We start from the raw sequence: 18,194 nt of genomic DNA, 5'->3' as shown, positions 1-18,194 counted from the left end.
TGTGATGACCTGGCGACTTGTCCAGGGTGTACCCCGCCTTTCGCCCGTAGTCAGCTGGGATAGGCTCCAGCTTGCTTGCGACCCTGTAGAAGGATAAAGCGGCTAGAGATAATGAGAGAATGAATGGTTTGTCTGTTAGCAACATTACGGAAGAAGTTATGAACGGATTGCTCTGAAATTTTTTCCAGGTGTGAGACTGGGCACAAGTAACAATCCATTAAATTTTGGCCGTGATCCAGATCACCTTCTGGATCCCGGAATTTTTTAAAGGATTCTTGGCGGAGGTCTGCGCTCTCCGAGTGCTTTTCTAGTTGTTTATCATTATCAATAGCAGTAGTCTACAGTCCTTCCCACGCCACGGGTGCAGCCGATCTCCATTTCTGTAGCCCTCAGCCTCTCGCCTATTACATAACCAGGGTTACAGTGGGGGTCCTCTAGTAACCACAAGCGTTTGACCCCCCCCAACTCACATCTGTATTGCAGTGTACCTTACCAGACGGCAGTAGGTACTATGTTTATGATGGTCTTTGGTATGACCTGACCACGAGTAGAACTCACGATCTCCCTATTGAGAGGCAGACACGCTAACCACTAGGCCAACTTGCGGTAGTAGTACTAGTAGTATTAAGTAAATATAATCTCATACAATTATTTGATTAACTTCATATTCTGTATCATCAAGAAACTAAATCTCTATCACCTTTTCGGGTCAAAAATGATTTTCAGGCTGGAGTTAGATATTTGTATCTGTTATCTCAAAGTAATGATTTTAATCCAGCCACTGGGGGTGCATAAGCATACCCTTGGTGCCGGTCCCAAGCCCGGATAAATGGAGAAGGTTGCGTCAGGAAGGGCATCCGGCATAAAACCGTGCCAAATCTAACATGCGGATTGAAAGGATCCACTGTGGCGAACCCTAACTGGGAGCAGCCAAAAGAAGATGATCTCAAAGTAATGACTTTGGTTTTTGTGCTGCTTTATTCTGATCTGTTTTCCTGCCTGTGCCTCTATGTTACTCCTTGAGATAATAAACCGCACTCTCCCCCACACACAACAGGAAGTATGCTCATATTTCAGTTTCGTTACTCAAAAAAAGAAAAGAAAAAAAAAATCCCTCAACCAAGTTTCATGTGATGTTTAACACCCTATGGCAATAAAAACATGTTTTATTGTGTTGGCACTAACTGACCAGGAATTCAGTCACAATTTGAATAGCATTATCCCATATAACTGCTAATGCTTATCTAGTGCACACACACCCACCCATATGGTACTCCAACTGTTTCCATAGCTCACTGCAGGAGGAGTCTGAAAAGAAGCTGTCGCTTGGCATAGAGACCTTCATCTGAGCCAAGTAAGAGAGAGAAATCTCCTCGAGGACAGCTGGCTTTAGCTGTAATCTGTATGACACACATTCAGCATGTTTTAAAGGGCAGGACACCTTTGTGCAGCATCACGCAGGACAGCAACCAGAGGCCGCAAGAAGTTATTCTAGCATCCGTTTTTCTGTTTTGGGAAACGAGTTGGTTTCACGCTGATGCAAATGCATGGGTCTGTCTCGTCTTTCAGACATTCTGTCCTTGCCTCATTAGGGGATCTTGGTTTTGTTTGGCCACAGAGAGTTAGAAAACAAATGATGATCTCTGTGTGCACAAAAAAAAAGGCACAAAATGTCGCAATGGTGTTTAACTATCACATGCCCTTGACTAATGTGTCAAAAGACCTTGAAGGAGATGAAATCAATCAAACGTGGAAATATTATCAACAACACATGATTAACTGCCACATGTCACTTACTCTACCCACTGTCAAGAGATATGTGAATGGGGTGGGTGATAAGGCCAAAAATATCACGTTACAATAGGATACATGAAGGCATTTTCCATGATGCACAATATGTATTATGGTATTTCGGCTAACACGGCATCACCTCCTAAATAGCTGTGCTGCATTACAGAAATAAGGTTAATGATATGTAATATTTGGAAAATTAAAATTTGGAAAAAGAAACGAAACATTCGGCACAAAGACAGTGTTTTAATCAGGTACTTGTCACAAGGAACAGAATTGATCAGTGTGGTCACTGCTGATGTGTGTGATATCTTTATATATTTAAAAAAAAAACCACATACTGTGATCGAGGGCTGCGCGATATGGCGATACATAGATCACAGGACGACAGAAAAATGTCAACTCATATATTCAACATCATCTATATCGCTAATGCGTAGAAGCCACTTTTCAGTAGTCGATTTACGTCACTAAGGTCTGAGTTAGGAGAGACTAGCAGCGTGCTATAATAAAAACAACATCAAGCATGGAGGAGCGTGACACAGAGCGAAACTCCCCACATCACTCCAACACAGTACAGACACCAGGCCAGCTAAAAGATGAACCTGTGCCTAAAAAGGGAAGTAGTTTGATCATTTGAAAGTGGCTTGGATTAAACAAAATAGGAAAATGATCATTTGTAAGGCATGTTGCAAATCATTCCCTGCTTCAGAATTAAACACAACAAACCTCTTCTGTCTTGGAGATTCCTGAAACTTTTCAATATTTACATTTTGTATTCATATTGCTCCCATTTCAAGAGGTGTTGTCTTTTTCTCATTCTCATTTGTGACCATTCTGTTCGACGTCACTGCCAAATAAAAGGTGAAAAGTGCCCTACACTGGCATTTCATTTGCAGAATTATCAAAAAGCAGTCACAAATGTACGCAGTTATTTTGTGTGTGTATATATGTCGCAACATCCATATAGACAAAATCTTGTATCATGATATCACTGAGCCATGCGTGTTTGCAAAGGGTGTGAAGCAACATGTAGTCTGGACAACTGATAAGAATTCAGTTGATTAGATCAGTATGAGGCAAATTCAACAGGCCATTTAGCAAATGGCTTTGTTAAAACAATACATCATTTCAACTGGGACAATTTAACACTGACCCACTTCACGGACACTCACAGTAACTCTCAGCTGATATAATAATTCATTTTGAAAACGTTAAATAAAAACAAGCATCAAGATCGTTTTTCTTCAGCTTTTTTTTTTACTGTGCCATTGCAATTATCTTGGCATTTGGTTATCTAACGTCATGATTTTTTTTTTTGCCGTAATCATCACCTAGATTGGAATCCATAAAGTACACAATGTCATGCTGGGAGTTTTTCTGTTTCATTGTCTCTCAGTCATTTGGAAAAGGCAGATGGTGATTTAAGATTCAGATTTAAGCAGGGGACAAGCATTCGATCTCTGTCCTTATTGGCTGAATCGCATATGACCTTTTATACCTCTGGCAACATGCAGGAAATGGTTTCGCAAGTGTGGTTTGCAAACAGGGGTCTGTAGTAACAGAGATAAAGGAGGGGTTCACCATTTTGCTGTTGGAAATCACAACGTGCCATTATCAAAGTAATTATATTTATGATTCTTTTCAATTCTACGATTCTTAAAGTTCTTGTCTTGTTGCCTAGTCACAGGAATTGACTGGGAAACTCAATTCATAAAACATGTCTTATAAATAGACCAATTAGACTAACGCAGCGATCACACTACGCAAAATCGGGCTGATTTTGACAAGATTTCGTCATGGCCGGCAAATTTCCAGCATCGGGAACGACGAATGCAGCAGCAATGCAGCATCTGCACTGGAACGCCCCATGACACCCTGCCGAAAGGTCTAGTATGTCAGAATTTTGGGATTTTCTTGCCTAGTTTGACAAATCCTATGACGTGTTTCTTGATACCCAAGTCATGACTGACAATTTCTCAAGCATCCTTCCTGTCATCACGTGTGGATACAAACGATGATTGGTTAGGTCAAACTTGTAGTGTTGCCAGTCTCTCAGATTTTATGGCACTGTGATCACATAATCCGACATAGTGACCATCATGAAAGAAATATATTGCGTAATCTGGTCCCAGCATTAGTGTGCGTTCTCAAGGTGGAAAGTTCAGACAGGAATTTAAAAAATTTGACACTGAGTAACGTTAGAGAGCTTCATGTGTAAACAAATGGGTTGGATGGGTCTGACGAGTTTAAAGTGCATATTCTGGACCAATTTCGTGTTTTTTTTTTTTATATGAAGGTATGTCCCTTTACACACTCATCCAGAAGGGTAATTTTGCACAAGGCCATCTGTCTACAACAGAAAAAAATAAAATAACAAAACACGTCTGGAAAAATCCCAAGGGAGTCTGGAGCCAGATTCTTGACGTTATCTGCGGAAGCGCCAGCAGGCTGCGCGAGCTTTGCACGGTTTCAGTGCACAGCCTGTGTAGACCAAGTGCTCCCATTTCTCTCTCATTGTCCGGTCTTTTGGAAAACGATGAGTACTAATCCCATCAAGATTGGTGTTGCTACACCCTCCTATGACACATCTGTTAACCATTTTAATAATTACGTGATAACGTTGAAAAAATTTGCAGAAAACCACCAGGTCGTTTTCTCATAAACAAAGCAGTGCTGACGTAGGATTCAGAAGGAGGCGTCCCGCACGTGACGTCACAAAAATCAAATGTTTGCCAGGAAATTCAAATGCCAAGTTTTTTTCAGAGGCGGACCAATTCGCCTCAAATGCCTTGATTTCAACTGAATTTTTCTGGTATTGCACAAGGTAAAAAAATTGCAGAGAATGCAGAATGTTAATACTACGGCAGAGCGATAGGGCCAGGGTTTTATATTTTATTTGGAAACTTCTGAGAAAAAAAAACTCAGAATTTGAGATTAAAGTCAAAATTTTCGAGAAAAAAGTCGAAATTTTCGAGAAAAAAAAGTCAGAAATCTGTAGAAGGCAGGCTTCCATACGGAAGTGACACTCACTCACGGCCGGTAGACATGAATGGCTGAGACCAGAGCCATGGAATTCAGAGTTGTGACAACCGGGGTACAGGAAGTCGGTTGGTGATGTGATTCACGTAGATTCAAATACTTCTAGGCAGCGGCTTTCTGTTTGCTAGAGACTAACACAGAATCACTACATAAGTTCACGACACCGCCTCTTCAAAGTCCGGATAGAAATCACAATATTGTGATTCTGTGCCAAGACTGCAAGGATCTCTTTGTTATTAAACCCAATCCCGAAATAACATTTGATTAAGTCGTCCATTTCAGCAGCACTAAACACAGTAGTAGCAGACTAAGTCTCCGTCAGCTCTGAATGACCTGGTACTTCCTGGTAGCCTAAATTTGTGACTTTTTTCACGAAAATTTTGAATTTATTTAAAACTTTTAACGAAAATTGTGACTTTTTTTCTTGAAATTTTCGATTTTTTTCTCAAAATTTTTAACTTTTTTCCGCGCAAATTTCGACTTTTTTTCTCAAAAGTTGAGATTGTTTCTCGAAATTTCTGACTTTAATCTCGAAAATTCTGAGTTTTTTTCTCAGAAATTTAAAAATATATATGTATTTCTTAGTGGAACTATCATTCTTCCATATAATACAGACCAAAGTTTAATATAAAATAGGAGAACTACATTGATCTTGGCCCTGAATTTACCCGTGATATGCACTAAATTACAGTTTACAGGACAAAAGAAGGTTCGAGAGACTGGTTTAAGGGTCAGGATGAGGAATATTAAATATGTAACCAAAAGTCTCGAGTGGTTAGGTCAAACTTGTAGTGTTGCCAGTCTCCCAGATTTTATGGCACTGTGATCACATAATCCGACATAGTGACCATCATGAAAGAAACATATCGTGTAATCTGGTCCCAGCATTAGTGTGCGTTCTCAAGGTGGAAAGTTCAGACAGGAATTTTAAAAAATTCTCGACACTGAGTAACGTTAGAGAGCTTCATGTGTAAACAAATGGGTTGGATGGGTCTGACGAGTTTAAGTTACAGTTTACAGGACAAAAGAAGGTTTGAGAAACTGGTTTAAGGGTCAGGATGAGGAGTATTAAATATGTAGCCGAAAGTCTCGAGTGGATACAGTGTGAGAGAGAAACACACACACACACTTGTCTCACTAGCCTTGTAAGGACCTTCCATTGACAATTATTATTGCAGTTAATCAACACTGTGCCTGCACCTAACCTCAGTAATGAAAAGGAAGCTTTTTAGCTCCTTTATTTATTTTTTTTGTTTAAAACCCCCCCAGCAATTTCCTTGTGGGAACCATCCAAATTCACAAGGACATTTGGTCCTCAGTAGGACACACACACACCTTGACTAAAATGAAACCAAGCTTAATGAAAATTATGAAGAAAAGCGTTTAGCTGAAAACAAAACATCTCTCTCTCTCACACACAAGCAAATCAAACCGATAATCCTTTAATATCGAGATCATATTAGCCGAATAAAACGGAAGCAGCCCTGACATCCAACCATAACAAAATTACAATCATGAATAATAATAGCTCATGTTTGTTAGTAACTTAGCCAGCTCTCTGAATGTGACAGGTCAGGATGAGTTAGCAAGTAACACAACCCGCTTATAAGCAGATACACTAAAACGTTTCACATAAAGAAAGCATTTCTAGCACAGTTTAACATCTTTAGCTAGCTAGCTAACTGAGGTAAAATGTCAAACTGAGGTAAACTCATTCAGAGCTAACGCTATTTTTAACGAACCAGAATTCCTGTTCGCATTAATTAATAATTCAGATACACGTCCCACCTAGCTGGCAAGATAAACGGACAATAATTTGGATGTAAAATAAATAATTAACAGAGTATAACGATATTTTTTCGTTTTCCTGAAGGAGCTGTGTGACTAGCTGCCTGTGATGAGCGCTGGAATGTGGTGCAGACAGGAGAAACAAAGAAAACAAACATTTATATATTCTATTACTGTAATAATAACAACAAGACGACAATAGTTTAAGACTATACGTTTAAGGGAAAATTATTAGTGTACTAAAGTATAAGAATGCAAGCAAAAACAACCCAGGCGAGCTGCTGTATTCTACATGAATTGGTCATTGAGGTCGGAAGCTAGCAAGCAGCTAGCGATAGATAGCTCGAAGCTAAGCCACTCTAACGGCATCGAGAAAGCTGAGCACTTACCAGGTCAAACCCGACGACAATCGAGAGCAACAAATTGCTTTTTTTGCAATTTGTCGTCCCGCAGCTCTCCTTTATATAACTCAGAGGAAAACAGAACTAGCTAAGACACGCAAATGGCATACTCAGCTCTTCGAGCTCATTCCTTATTCGATTAAAATGGAGTTTAAAAAATCGCTTCAGAACCGTCGCGAATAGGTTTACAGTACTGCCCAAAACCAACACAACACACCCACAACGGACAGAGACATGCCAAATCCTAGCCCCGCCTCTCACTCTGCGCATGCGCACTCAGCTCGATATCTTCCAGCATCCCCTTCACTGATAACTTCACAGACTCGGCGTTGTTTCTAGAAATTTCGGTTTCGACTATTTTTCGGTTTTCAGAAAGTCTGACTCTTACACAGGCAGCCTAAGAATAATTATAAATCAGGGCAATGGAAACGTTTCAGGTTTAGTGAGGCAAGAGGACGAGTATGACGTTTCAAGTTTAACTAACAAATACATTACTTTCCATTTCAGCTGGACATGAGTGAAATTTAAGCTGGACTTTTCACACCTAAAAGGCAAAAACAATCCACCCTGAACAACTTGCATACTCATCTTTATAATAAATATGTGATCATCAGTGGTGCCCAAAATGTATTTTGTATTGAAATTTGAGGGCGGCGGGCGGCACGGTGGTGTAGTGGTTAGCGCTGTCGCCTCACAGCAAGAAGGTCCGGGTTCGAGCCCCGTGGCCGGCGAGGGCCTTTCTGTGTGGAGTTTGCATGTTCTCCCCGTGTCCGCGTGGGTTTCCTCCGGGTGCTCCGGTTTCCCCCACAGTCCAAAGACATGCAGGTTAGGTTAACTGGTGACTCTAAATTGACCGTAGGTGTGAATGTGAGTGTGAATGGTTGTCTGTGTCTATTTGTCAGCCCTGTGATGACCTGTCAACTTGTCCAGGGTGTACCCCGCCTTTCGCCCGTAGTCAGCTGGGATAGGCTCCAGCTTGCCTGCGACCCTGTAGAAGGATAAAGCTGCTAGAGATAATGAGATGAGATGAGATGAATTTGAGGGCGGCATGGTGGTTAGCACTGTTGCCTCACAGCAAGAAGGTCCTGGGTTCAAGCCCAGTGGCTGATGAGGGCTTTTCTGTATGGAGTTTGGACGCTCTCTTCATGTTCGTGTAGGTTTGCTCCGGTTTCTCCCACAGTCCAAAGACATGCAGGTTAGGCTAATTGGTGGCTCTAAATTGACTGAGTATGAATGGTTGTCTGTGTCTATGACCTGGCGATTTGTCCAGGGTGTACCCCGCCTCTCACCCATAGTCAGCTGGGATAGGCTCCAGCTTGCTTGCAACCCTGTAGTACAGGATAAGCAGCTACAGATAATGGATAGATTGAACTTTTGAGGGCGGCATGGTGGTTAGCACTGTTGCCTCACAGCAAGAAGGTCCTGGGTTCAAGCCCAGTGGCTGATGAGGGCTTTTCTGTATGGAGTTTGGACGCTCTCTTCATGTTCGTGTAGGTTTGCTCTGGTTTCTCCCACAGTCCAAAGACATGCAGGTTAGGCTAATTGGTGGCTCTAAATTGACTGAGTATGAATGGTTGTCTGTGTCTATGACCTGGCGATTTGTCCAGGGTGTACCCCGCCTCTCACCCATAGTCAGCTGGGATAGGCTCCAGCTTGCCTGTGACCCTGTAGGACAGGATAAGTGGCTACAGATAATGGATGGATTGAACTTTTGAGGATGGCACGGTGGTTAGCACTGTTGCCTCACAGCAAGAAGGTCCTGGGTTCAAGCCCAGTGGCTGACGAGGGCCTTTCTGTATGGAGTTTGCACGCTCTCTTCGTGTTCATGTAGGTTTCCTCCGGGTGCTCCGGTTTCCCCCAGTCCAAAGACATGCAGGTTAGGCTAATTGGTGGCTCTAAATTGACTGAGTATGAATGGTTGTCTGTGTCTATGACCTGGCGACTTGTTCAGGGTGTACCCCGCCTCTCACCCATAGTCAGCTGGGATAGGCTCCAGCTTGCTTGCGACCCTGTAGGACAGGATAAGCGCTACAGATAAAGGACGGATTGAACTTTTGAGGGTGGCACGGTGGTTAGCACTGTCGCCTCACAGCAAGAAGGTCCTGGGTTCAAACCCAGTGGCTGACGAGGGCCTTTCTGTATGGAGTTTGGACGCTCTCTTCGTGTTTGTGTAGGTTTGCTCTGGTTTCTCCCACAGTCCAAAGACATGCAGGTTAGGCTAATTGGTGGCTCTAAATTGACTGACTATGAATGGTTGTCTGTGTCTATGACCTGGCGACTTGTCCAGGGTGTACCCCGCCTCTCACCCATAGTCAGCTGGGATAGGCTCCAGCTTGCTTGCGACCCTGTAGGACAGGATAAGCGCTACAGATAATGGACGGATTGAATTTTTGAGGGTGGCACGGTGGTTAGCACTGTCGCCTCACAGCAAGAAGGTCCTGGGTTCAAGCCCAGTGCCTGACGAGGGCCTTTCTGTATGGAGTTTGCAAGCTCTCTTCGTGTTCATGTAGGTTTCCTCCGGGTGCTCCGGTTTCCCCCAGTCCAAAGACATGCAGGTTAGGCTAATTGGTGGCTCTAAATTGACTGAGTATGAATGGTTGTTTGTCTCTATGTGTCAGCCCTTGTCCAGGATGTACCCCGCCTTTCACCCATAGTCAGCTGGGATAGGCTCCAGCTTGCCTGTGACCCTGTAGGACAGGATAAGCGCTACAGATAATGGATGGATTGAGCTTTTGAAGGCGGCACAGTGGTTAGCACTGTTAACTCACAGCAAGAAGGTCCGGGTTCAAGCCCAGTGGCTGACGAGGGCCTTTCTGTGTGGAGTTTGCATGTTCTCCCTGTGCCTGCGTGGGTTTCCGCCACAGTCCAAAGACATGCAGGTTAGGCTAATTGGTGGATCTAAAATGACCGTAGGTGTGAATGTGTGTGAATGGTTGTCTGTGTCTATGTGTCAGCCCTGTGATGACCTGGCGATTTGTCCAGGGTGTGCCCCACCTCTTGCCCATAGTCAGCTGGGATAGGCTCCAGCTTGCCTGCGACCCTATAGGACAGGATAAGCAGCTACAGCTAATGGGTGTATGGATTGAACTTTTGAGGGCGGCACGGTGGTTAGCACTGTTAACTCACAGCGAGAAGGTCCTGGGTTCAAATCCAGCAGCTGATAAGGGTCTTTCTGTGTGGAGTTTGCATGTTCTTCCTGTGTCTGCACGGGTTTCCACCACAGTCCAAAGACATGCAGTTTAGGCTAATTGGTGGCTCTAAATTGACCGTAGCTGTGTCTATGTGTCAGCCCTGCGATGACCTGGCGACTTGTCCAGGGTGTGCCCCGCCTCTCGCCCATAGTCAGCTGGGATAGGCCCCAGCTTGCCTGCGACCCTGTAGGACAGGATAAGTGGCTACAGATAATGGATGGATTGAACTTTTGAGGGCGGCACAGTGGTTAGCACTGTTAACTCACAGCAAGAAGGTCCTGGGTTCAAACCCAGCAGCCGATGAGGGCCTTTCTGTGTGGAGTTTGCATGTTCTCCCTGTGTCTGCACGGGTTTCCACCACAGTCCAAAGACATGCAGGTTAGGCTAATTGGTGGCTCTAAATTGACCGTAGCTGTGTCTATGTGTCAGCCCTGCGATGACCTGGCGACTTGTCCAGGGTGTGCCCCGCCTCTCGCCCATAGTCAGCTGGGATAGGCCCCAGCTTGCCTGCGACCCTGTAGGACAGGATAAGCGGCTACAGATAATGGATGGATTGAACTTTTTAGGGCGGCACAGTGGCTAGCACTGTTAACTCACAGCAAGAAGGTCCTGGGTTCAAACCCAGCAGCCGATGAGGGCCTTTCTGTGTGGAGTTTGCATGTTCTCCCTGTGTCTGCATGGGTTTCCACCACAGCCTAAAGACATGCAGGTTAGGCTAACTGGTGGCTCTAAATTGAGTGTGAATGGTTGTTTGTGTCAGCCCTGCAATGACCTGCTGACTTGTCCAGCCCGGCCTCTTGCCCATAGTCAACTGGGATAGTCTCCTGCGACCCTGTATGGGATAAGCGACTACAGGTGAATGTATGAAATTTTGAGACTTTTTAAAAAGTCATCAACATGGCAACGTTACACACAATGCTATGCACTACTTGCTGATAGTTGTGCAGTGGGATTTATGATTAAACCTTTGCAGTGACTGATGCAGCAACACTTTAGTCATTTATTCAATCTCAGCTCCTTGTCTGTACACACTGCTCAAACATATTAGCTTCAGATTTCAACTTCAAAATCAACTAGGTTCGAACCCAGAACCTGCTTGCTCTGAGGTGATGATATTAATTACACTATCAGAAATAAGGGTACAGGAGGAATCCATTTCTATCCCCAAAGATACAATCTACACTGATGCACCCCCTAGGGCTCATTATTGGACTTCAAGCTAACTATGTGTACCTTTTTAGGGTCAAAAAGGTACATACGTGTTCCCAATCAGTCTATAAATGGTACAAATAAGTACCTTAGAGGGTACTGCCCCAGTGACAAGCCATTGTACCCCTAAAGCTACAATAATGTACTTTGTTTTCTGAGAGTATACTGCACCACCATACTGCCCATCCCTTATGTTTGAGACTTTAATTTTTTTCTCCTATTAATCACCATTGTACCTACTCTAGCAATCTTCCTCTGAGACATCATCAACATGGTAGATAGTCATAACTTCTCACAGGAATAACAAGAATACCATACCAACCAATAAATCAGCACCGGAACCTCTAAATACATGACAAATATCTCAATATAGATATATTTAATGTGTTTCAGAGTGGAGTTTTCCTTAAATGTTTCTTTCGTCTCTCTACCAACAAAAGCAGGAGCTAAAAATTTCAGTGTAAAGGCAACTTGGATATTTGTTAAAATTGTTGTCCTGTCAGGAGCAGTTGTAAAGCTTATTTGTGACACTGCAAATAAGACTTTAACTCAGTTTCTAGTTTACTAACTAGTTTCTCGTTTCTCTAACTAGTTTCTGCTCTAGTGTAATACCTAGAGTTAAATGGAGCTATTCAAACATTCATTTTATAATCTCCTGATCTGTTCAGCAGTCACATGTTTCTTTTGAAATCAATCACTTGTGTAAGATCCCTTTATTTTCTTTTAAAGAAATAGGAATGAACACGTAAAAACACCATTATTGTAGCTGTTAATTAATTTTCTTTTAAAATGGCAAGAAAAAGTAAGTGAACCCTTTGGATTGCCTGTATTTATCTGAAAACATGGTCTGGTTTTCATCTAAGTTACAACAATGAGCAAACAGAATCTGTTCTAACTAATAACACACTAATTATTGCTTTGTTCTTGTTCACATTGAATACATCATTCAAACATACAGAGTGTTTGTTGGAAAAAAGTAAAGAACTCCTAATAACTTCAACAACAGCTACTTGGAGTCAGGAAACTCCAGGAGAACCTGGAGTCCTATCAGTGAAACAAGTTTGGAGCTGTGGGTTAGAACTACTTTGACACTCAAACATTTTGAGTTTGTTATTCACAAGAAGCATCTGCTGATGTGAACCATACCTTACAAAAAAAAAAAGGTCTCAGAAGACCTAAAATCAAGAATTGTTGACTTGCATCAAGCTGGAAGGGGTTACAAAGCAATCTCAATGGGTTTAGATATTCATCAGTCAGAATCATCTCATCTCATCTCATCTCATCTCATCTCATCTCATCTCATCTCATCTCATCTCATCTCATTATCTCTAGCCGCTTTATCCTGTTCCACAGGGTCGCAGGCAAGCTGGAGCCTATCCCAGCTGACTACGGGCGAAAGGCGGGGTACACCCTGGACAAGTCACCAGGTCATCACAGGGCTGACACATAGACACAGACAACCATTCACACTCACATTCACACCTACGGTCAATTTAGAGTCACCAGCTAACCTAACCTGCATGTCTTTGGACTGTGGGGGAAACCGGAGCACCCGGAGGAAACCCACGCGGACACGGGGAGAACATGCAAACTCCACACAGAAAGGCCCTCGCCGGCCACGGGACTCGAACCCGGACCTTCTTGCTGTGAGGTGACAGTGCTAACCACTACACCACCGTGCCGCCCTAAAAAAGAATCTAAAATATACAAATTTGAAAAGGGGACATATTTAAGGGGTATGTGTTTGAGCTGTTTTGAAGTCCAAGCTGTACAGTATTTCCTGGAATGAGCAAAAATAGGTCACATGATGAAGATGAAGCAAAAGTAGGTCACATGATGAAGACCCAAGACAAATGAGACGAATTCGTATTGTGCCTCTAGAAGTGGGTGTCCAGCCAAGATTACTCCAAAAGCCCAATGCAGAATCCTCAATGAGGTAAAAAAAAAGAAAAGAAAAAAAAGAAAAGAAAAAAGAACCTTGGAGTAACAGCTAAAGGCTTGAAGGAATCATTAGAACGAGCTTATATCTCTGTTCATGAGTCTACTATATGCAAAACATTGGACAGTCAGGGTGACCATGGCAGAACACCATTGAGGAAATGGCTGCTCTCTCAAAAAACATTGCAGAGTGCCTGACGTCTCCCAAAGAGCACCTTGACGCTCCAAAAGACTACTGGGAAAATGTTTTGTGATTGAGTGAGTGAGTTTAACACTCCTCATGAAGTACATTTATAGACTTTATTTTCCAAATCTCCATACAGCACTCATGATTAATTATGAAGAATTTAATGTAAGGTAACTTACCAGTTTTTAACAATAGCATATAGAATTAATCGCCATCATGACCTTGGCCTAGGCTGATCAAGAGCACCACCCTATGTTGAACAGTAGTCAGTGCATAGAAACTACCTTTGTCCTTCCCCTTTCCTTCACCTCAAATGAAGCCTGGGAATCTTAATATATTTGGTTTAAAGACACGTGAGAGATTCTTTGACATCTGGAGTCCAAGGGTGACATTAAAAGCCATTTTTTAAAAAAAAACAGTCTTAGCCTTTCAAATCAAACTGCACATGAATAAAAGATCTTTTCCAGAGCAGAATCTGGGAAACATCAGAAATTCATAACATGAATTCAGTTAACACATACACATATGTGCATACACTGCACTACTGCCACCTGCTGTTGATATGCAAGTGTAACGCCACAGTTTGATAACAAATGTACATTCATTCATCTTCAGTAAGAGCTTTATCTTGGTACAGTAAGTGGTTGGAATGCAGTATCTTGGTCAGTGGGCAAAAGAAGGGAATAGACACTGGATAAGATGAAAGTCAATCACAGGGATCCATACACACAAATACTTTTTCACAACTGGGGCAAATTAAAGGGTACCTGTACAGTATTTTGGCACGGTGGTGTAGTGGTTCGCACTGTCACCTTACCGCAAGAAGGTTCTGGGTTCAAGCCCAGCAGTTGGTGAGGACCTTTCTGTGTGGAGTTTGCATGTTCTCCCCGTGTCTGTGTGGGTTTCCTCCGGGTGCTCCGGTTTCCCCCACAGTCCAAAGACATGCAGGTTAGGCTAACTGGTGGCTCTAAATTGTCCATAGGTGTGAATGTGAGTGTGAATAGTTGAGAGGAGAAAACCTCTATAATAATCCAGTAGTAGAAGGCAACGGGAAACCACTACTGTAATGTTCCCTAGAGACCTTGATGAGCGGCCACATCACTGTAGTGATATGCCAAAATGGATGGATGGTACAGCATTTAAACATGATCAATATAGATAGTACAAGCCCTAATTATAATGATGCACACAAGTGCAGCCATCTGATTAGCTATCATAAGAACTTTAAGTGCTTAAAAGTCCAAAAGCATGTCAAGCTTTATTGCACATGGACAACCAATACAGCGTCCAGGATGTGACATCAAGTCACTGATAGCCAGATACCAGAAGTTAAGTGTAGCTGATGGAAACTTACTTGTTAGCCTGGATTTAGTATGATGAGAAAGAGCTACCTTCAAGTCAGGATGGATAGCGGAGAAACTGGATATCTGTATGAACCTCGGAAAAAGGACTATCCGCATCTGGGAAATGATTTCAGCAGCGAATCATCAGATGATCCTAAATGATGAAATTGGTGGTGCTTTGCAAGTTTAAAGTTGGGAAGACAGGTCAGATAGTTTGCCAGCTATCTGGTGCTGATGTGGAAAGTGTGCCAAGCAGAAAACGGACACTGAATGTTTGTGTTGTCAAGAGCACAAACTTTTATGCAATATAATACAGGCACAGTCATTGAATTGTTTCAAGGATAAACCCAGTTTGGAAATGTATGTTGAACACAAGCCTGCGTTGGAAATGGACTGTATACAGCCCATGATAGCCTGTGATAGCATGGTAGCCTGATGTGAGAGGGCCAGCACCAGATGGAAAACTCGCAAATCGGTAAGCAGCCTACTACATATAGAAACTCAGTGTGTGTACATGTTTATGTATATATGTATGTCCATACCAGCTATAAAGCTAATTTATTTATTATGTGTGTGAATACAGGTATAGACATGCAATGGGCCACAATGGTTTATATGGTCTAAATCAGTCTTTCTCAACTGGGGTGCTGCGGCACCCTGGGGTGCCATCTGGCTTCGTTAGGGGTGCCGTCAAAAAATTATATATTCTAACATTGAAATAAATAAAATGAATTAAAATTCCAAAAAATGATAATTACACTAATGCAGATCATCGCCACCTCATGCATCATCAAAATTTGTCTCACGGCCCCCTTTCCCATGTCACAACGTCACTGCCGGGGTCAGCGTATGGTCAGCGTGACTGCGTATATTTTATATGGGGGTGCCTTGAGAATTTGCATACTTCTGAAGGGTGCCGTGACTGAAAAAAGGTTGAGAAACGCTGGTCTAAATATAGGCTTGTGACAGCACGAAGCCGAGTGTGAACTGATAGTGGAGCAGAGCGAAGCTCCATATTAAGAGAATATGGCAATGCATCAACCTGAGTTTTGCTGGCTTTTGCAATCACAAGGAACCCGGTCGTAAGTGCAAGGCAACGCATCTCAAACACGACCATTGGACAACAAAATTAGCATCTTTATTTACATAAGAGAGATGGGTTTTTATCCAGCACTTATTTTTAATTTGCTTTATAAAAAAATAACATGGGATTATTTACTAACACATTTTACACTCATCAGGGGCTCTGCATTTGCCTGAATCCCTTTTCTGTGGATGGTGTTGGGATATTGGTGGCACAGCATCAGGTTTGAGTCTAATGTGACCTGTGTAGCCCAAGAGTTCAGCTTGTAGATTCCTTTCAAAGCAACCAGGCTCAAAATGGTCCTTCCAAACAACAGAATTTCTGCCACAAGAGAGCGTTTCAAAAGTGTGACCTGTTCCCAAGTTGTGTAGCCACTGTTTAGTAAGTCGTTTACACTGCTCGGTTGTTGACAATGGAACACACACACACACACACACACACACACACACACTTTCCCTTATTATTATGTTTATTATTTATAGCCTTTGCACTCTGCCATTTCTCAACAATGTTTGGTACATCCGGCTACATTACGGTGTTAGGAGCAGTGGGCCAATGAAGATACAGGAACCCTATCAATGACATGACGTCATGCTGACCTTTGATTCTACCCACAAAATGACAATATGGCTGCGCCCTTGAGTGCAACTTAAGTGATCGGGAATACAAAATTATTTTAAAGCACTACTTTATGCTACACAGTGTGGCAACACAGGCTAGTCAACACGCATTTGTGCAAAAATATGTACAACCCCGATTCCAAAAAAGTTGGGACAAAGTACAAATTGTAAATAAAAATGGAATGCAATAATTTACAAATCTCAAAAACTGATATTGTATTCACAATAGAACATAGACAACATATCAAATGTCGAAAGTGAGACATTTTGAAATTTCATGCCAAATATTGGCTCATTTGAAATTTCATGACCGCAACACATCTCAAAAAAGTTGGGACGGGGCAATAAGAGGCTGGAAAAGTTAAAGGTACAAAAAAGGAACAGCTGGAGGACCAAATTGCAACTCATTATGTCAATTGGCAATAGGTCATTAACATGACTGGGTATAAAAAGAGCATCTTGGAGTGGCAGCGGCTCTCAGAAGTAAAGATGGGAAGAGGATCACCAATCCCCCTAATTCTGCGCCGACAAATAGTGGAGCAATATCAGAAAGGAGTTCGACAGTGTAAAATTGCAAAGAGTTTGAACATACCATCATCTACAGTGCAGAATATCATCAAAAGATTCAGAGAATCTGGAAGAATCTCTGTGCGTAAGGGTCAAGGCTAGAAAACCATACTGGGTGCCCGTGATCTTCGGGCCCTTAGACGGCACTGCATCATATACAGGCATGCTTCTGTATTGGAAATCACAAAATGGGCTCAGGAATATTTCCAGAGAACATTATCTGTGAACACAATTCACCGTGCCATCCGCCGTTGCCAGCTAAAACTCAGTTCAAAGAAGAAGCCGTATCTAAACATGATCCAGAAGCGCAGACGTCTTCTCTGGGCCAAGGCTCATTTAAAATGGACTGTGGCAAAGTGGAAAACTGTTCTGTGGTCAGACGAATCAAAATTTGAAGTTCTTTATGGAAATCAGGGACGCCGTGTCATTCGGACTAAAGAGGAGAAGGACGACCCAAGTTGTTATCAGCGCTCAGTTCAGAAGCCTGCATCTCTGATGGTACGGGGTTGCATTAGTGCGTGTGGCATGGGCAGCTTACACATCTGGAAAGACACCATCAATGCTGAAAGGTATATCCAGGTTCTAGAGCAACATATGCTCCCATCCAGACGACGTCTCTTTCAGGGAAGACCTTGCATTTTCCAACATGACAATGCCAAACCACATACTGCATCAATTACAGCATCATGGCTGCGTAGAATAAGGGTCCGGGTACTGAACTGGCCAGCCTGCAGTCCAGATCTTTCACCCATAGAAAACATTTGGCGCATCATAAAACGGAAGATACGACAAAAAAGACCTAAGACAGTTGAGCAACTAGAATCCTACATTAGACAAGAATGGGTTAACATTCCTATCCCTAAACTTGAGCAACTTGTCTCCTCAGTCCCCAGACGTTTACAGACTGTTGTAAAGAGAAAAGGGGATGTCTCACAGTGGTAAACATGGCCTTGTCCCAACTTTTTTGAGATGTGTTATTGTCATGAAATTTAAAATCACCTAATTTTTCTCTTTAAATGATACATTTTCTCAG

At 42.6% G+C, this 18,194-nt stretch overlaps 1 protein-coding gene across 7 annotated transcripts in view; it reads right to left on the bottom strand.

The window, feature by feature from the left end:
• The window catches only part of fam13b (family with sequence similarity 13 member B), a 79,033-nt gene extending 71,787 nt beyond the window's left edge, over positions 1 to 7,246 (bottom strand). For 6 of the 7 annotated variants that reach the window (XM_060928049.1, XM_060928052.1, XM_060928054.1 and 3 more), the window contains exon 1: positions 7,011 to 7,246. The gene's annotated coding sequence lies outside the window, so the exon portion shown is untranslated. The remainder of the gene's footprint in view (positions 1 to 7,010) is intronic. The other variant, XM_060928051.1, reaches the window with a different exon arrangement.
• Positions 7,247 to 18,194: the final 10,948 nt, after the last annotated feature.

The sequence above is a fragment of the Neoarius graeffei genome, chromosome 8 (assembly GCF_027579695.1).
Source record: "Neoarius graeffei isolate fNeoGra1 chromosome 8, fNeoGra1.pri, whole genome shotgun sequence".
Classification (NCBI taxonomy): domain Eukaryota; kingdom Metazoa; phylum Chordata; class Actinopteri; order Siluriformes; family Ariidae; genus Neoarius; species Neoarius graeffei.
Note: the sequence above shows the minus strand (reverse complement) of the source record. Positions and strands in the feature narration are given on the sequence as shown.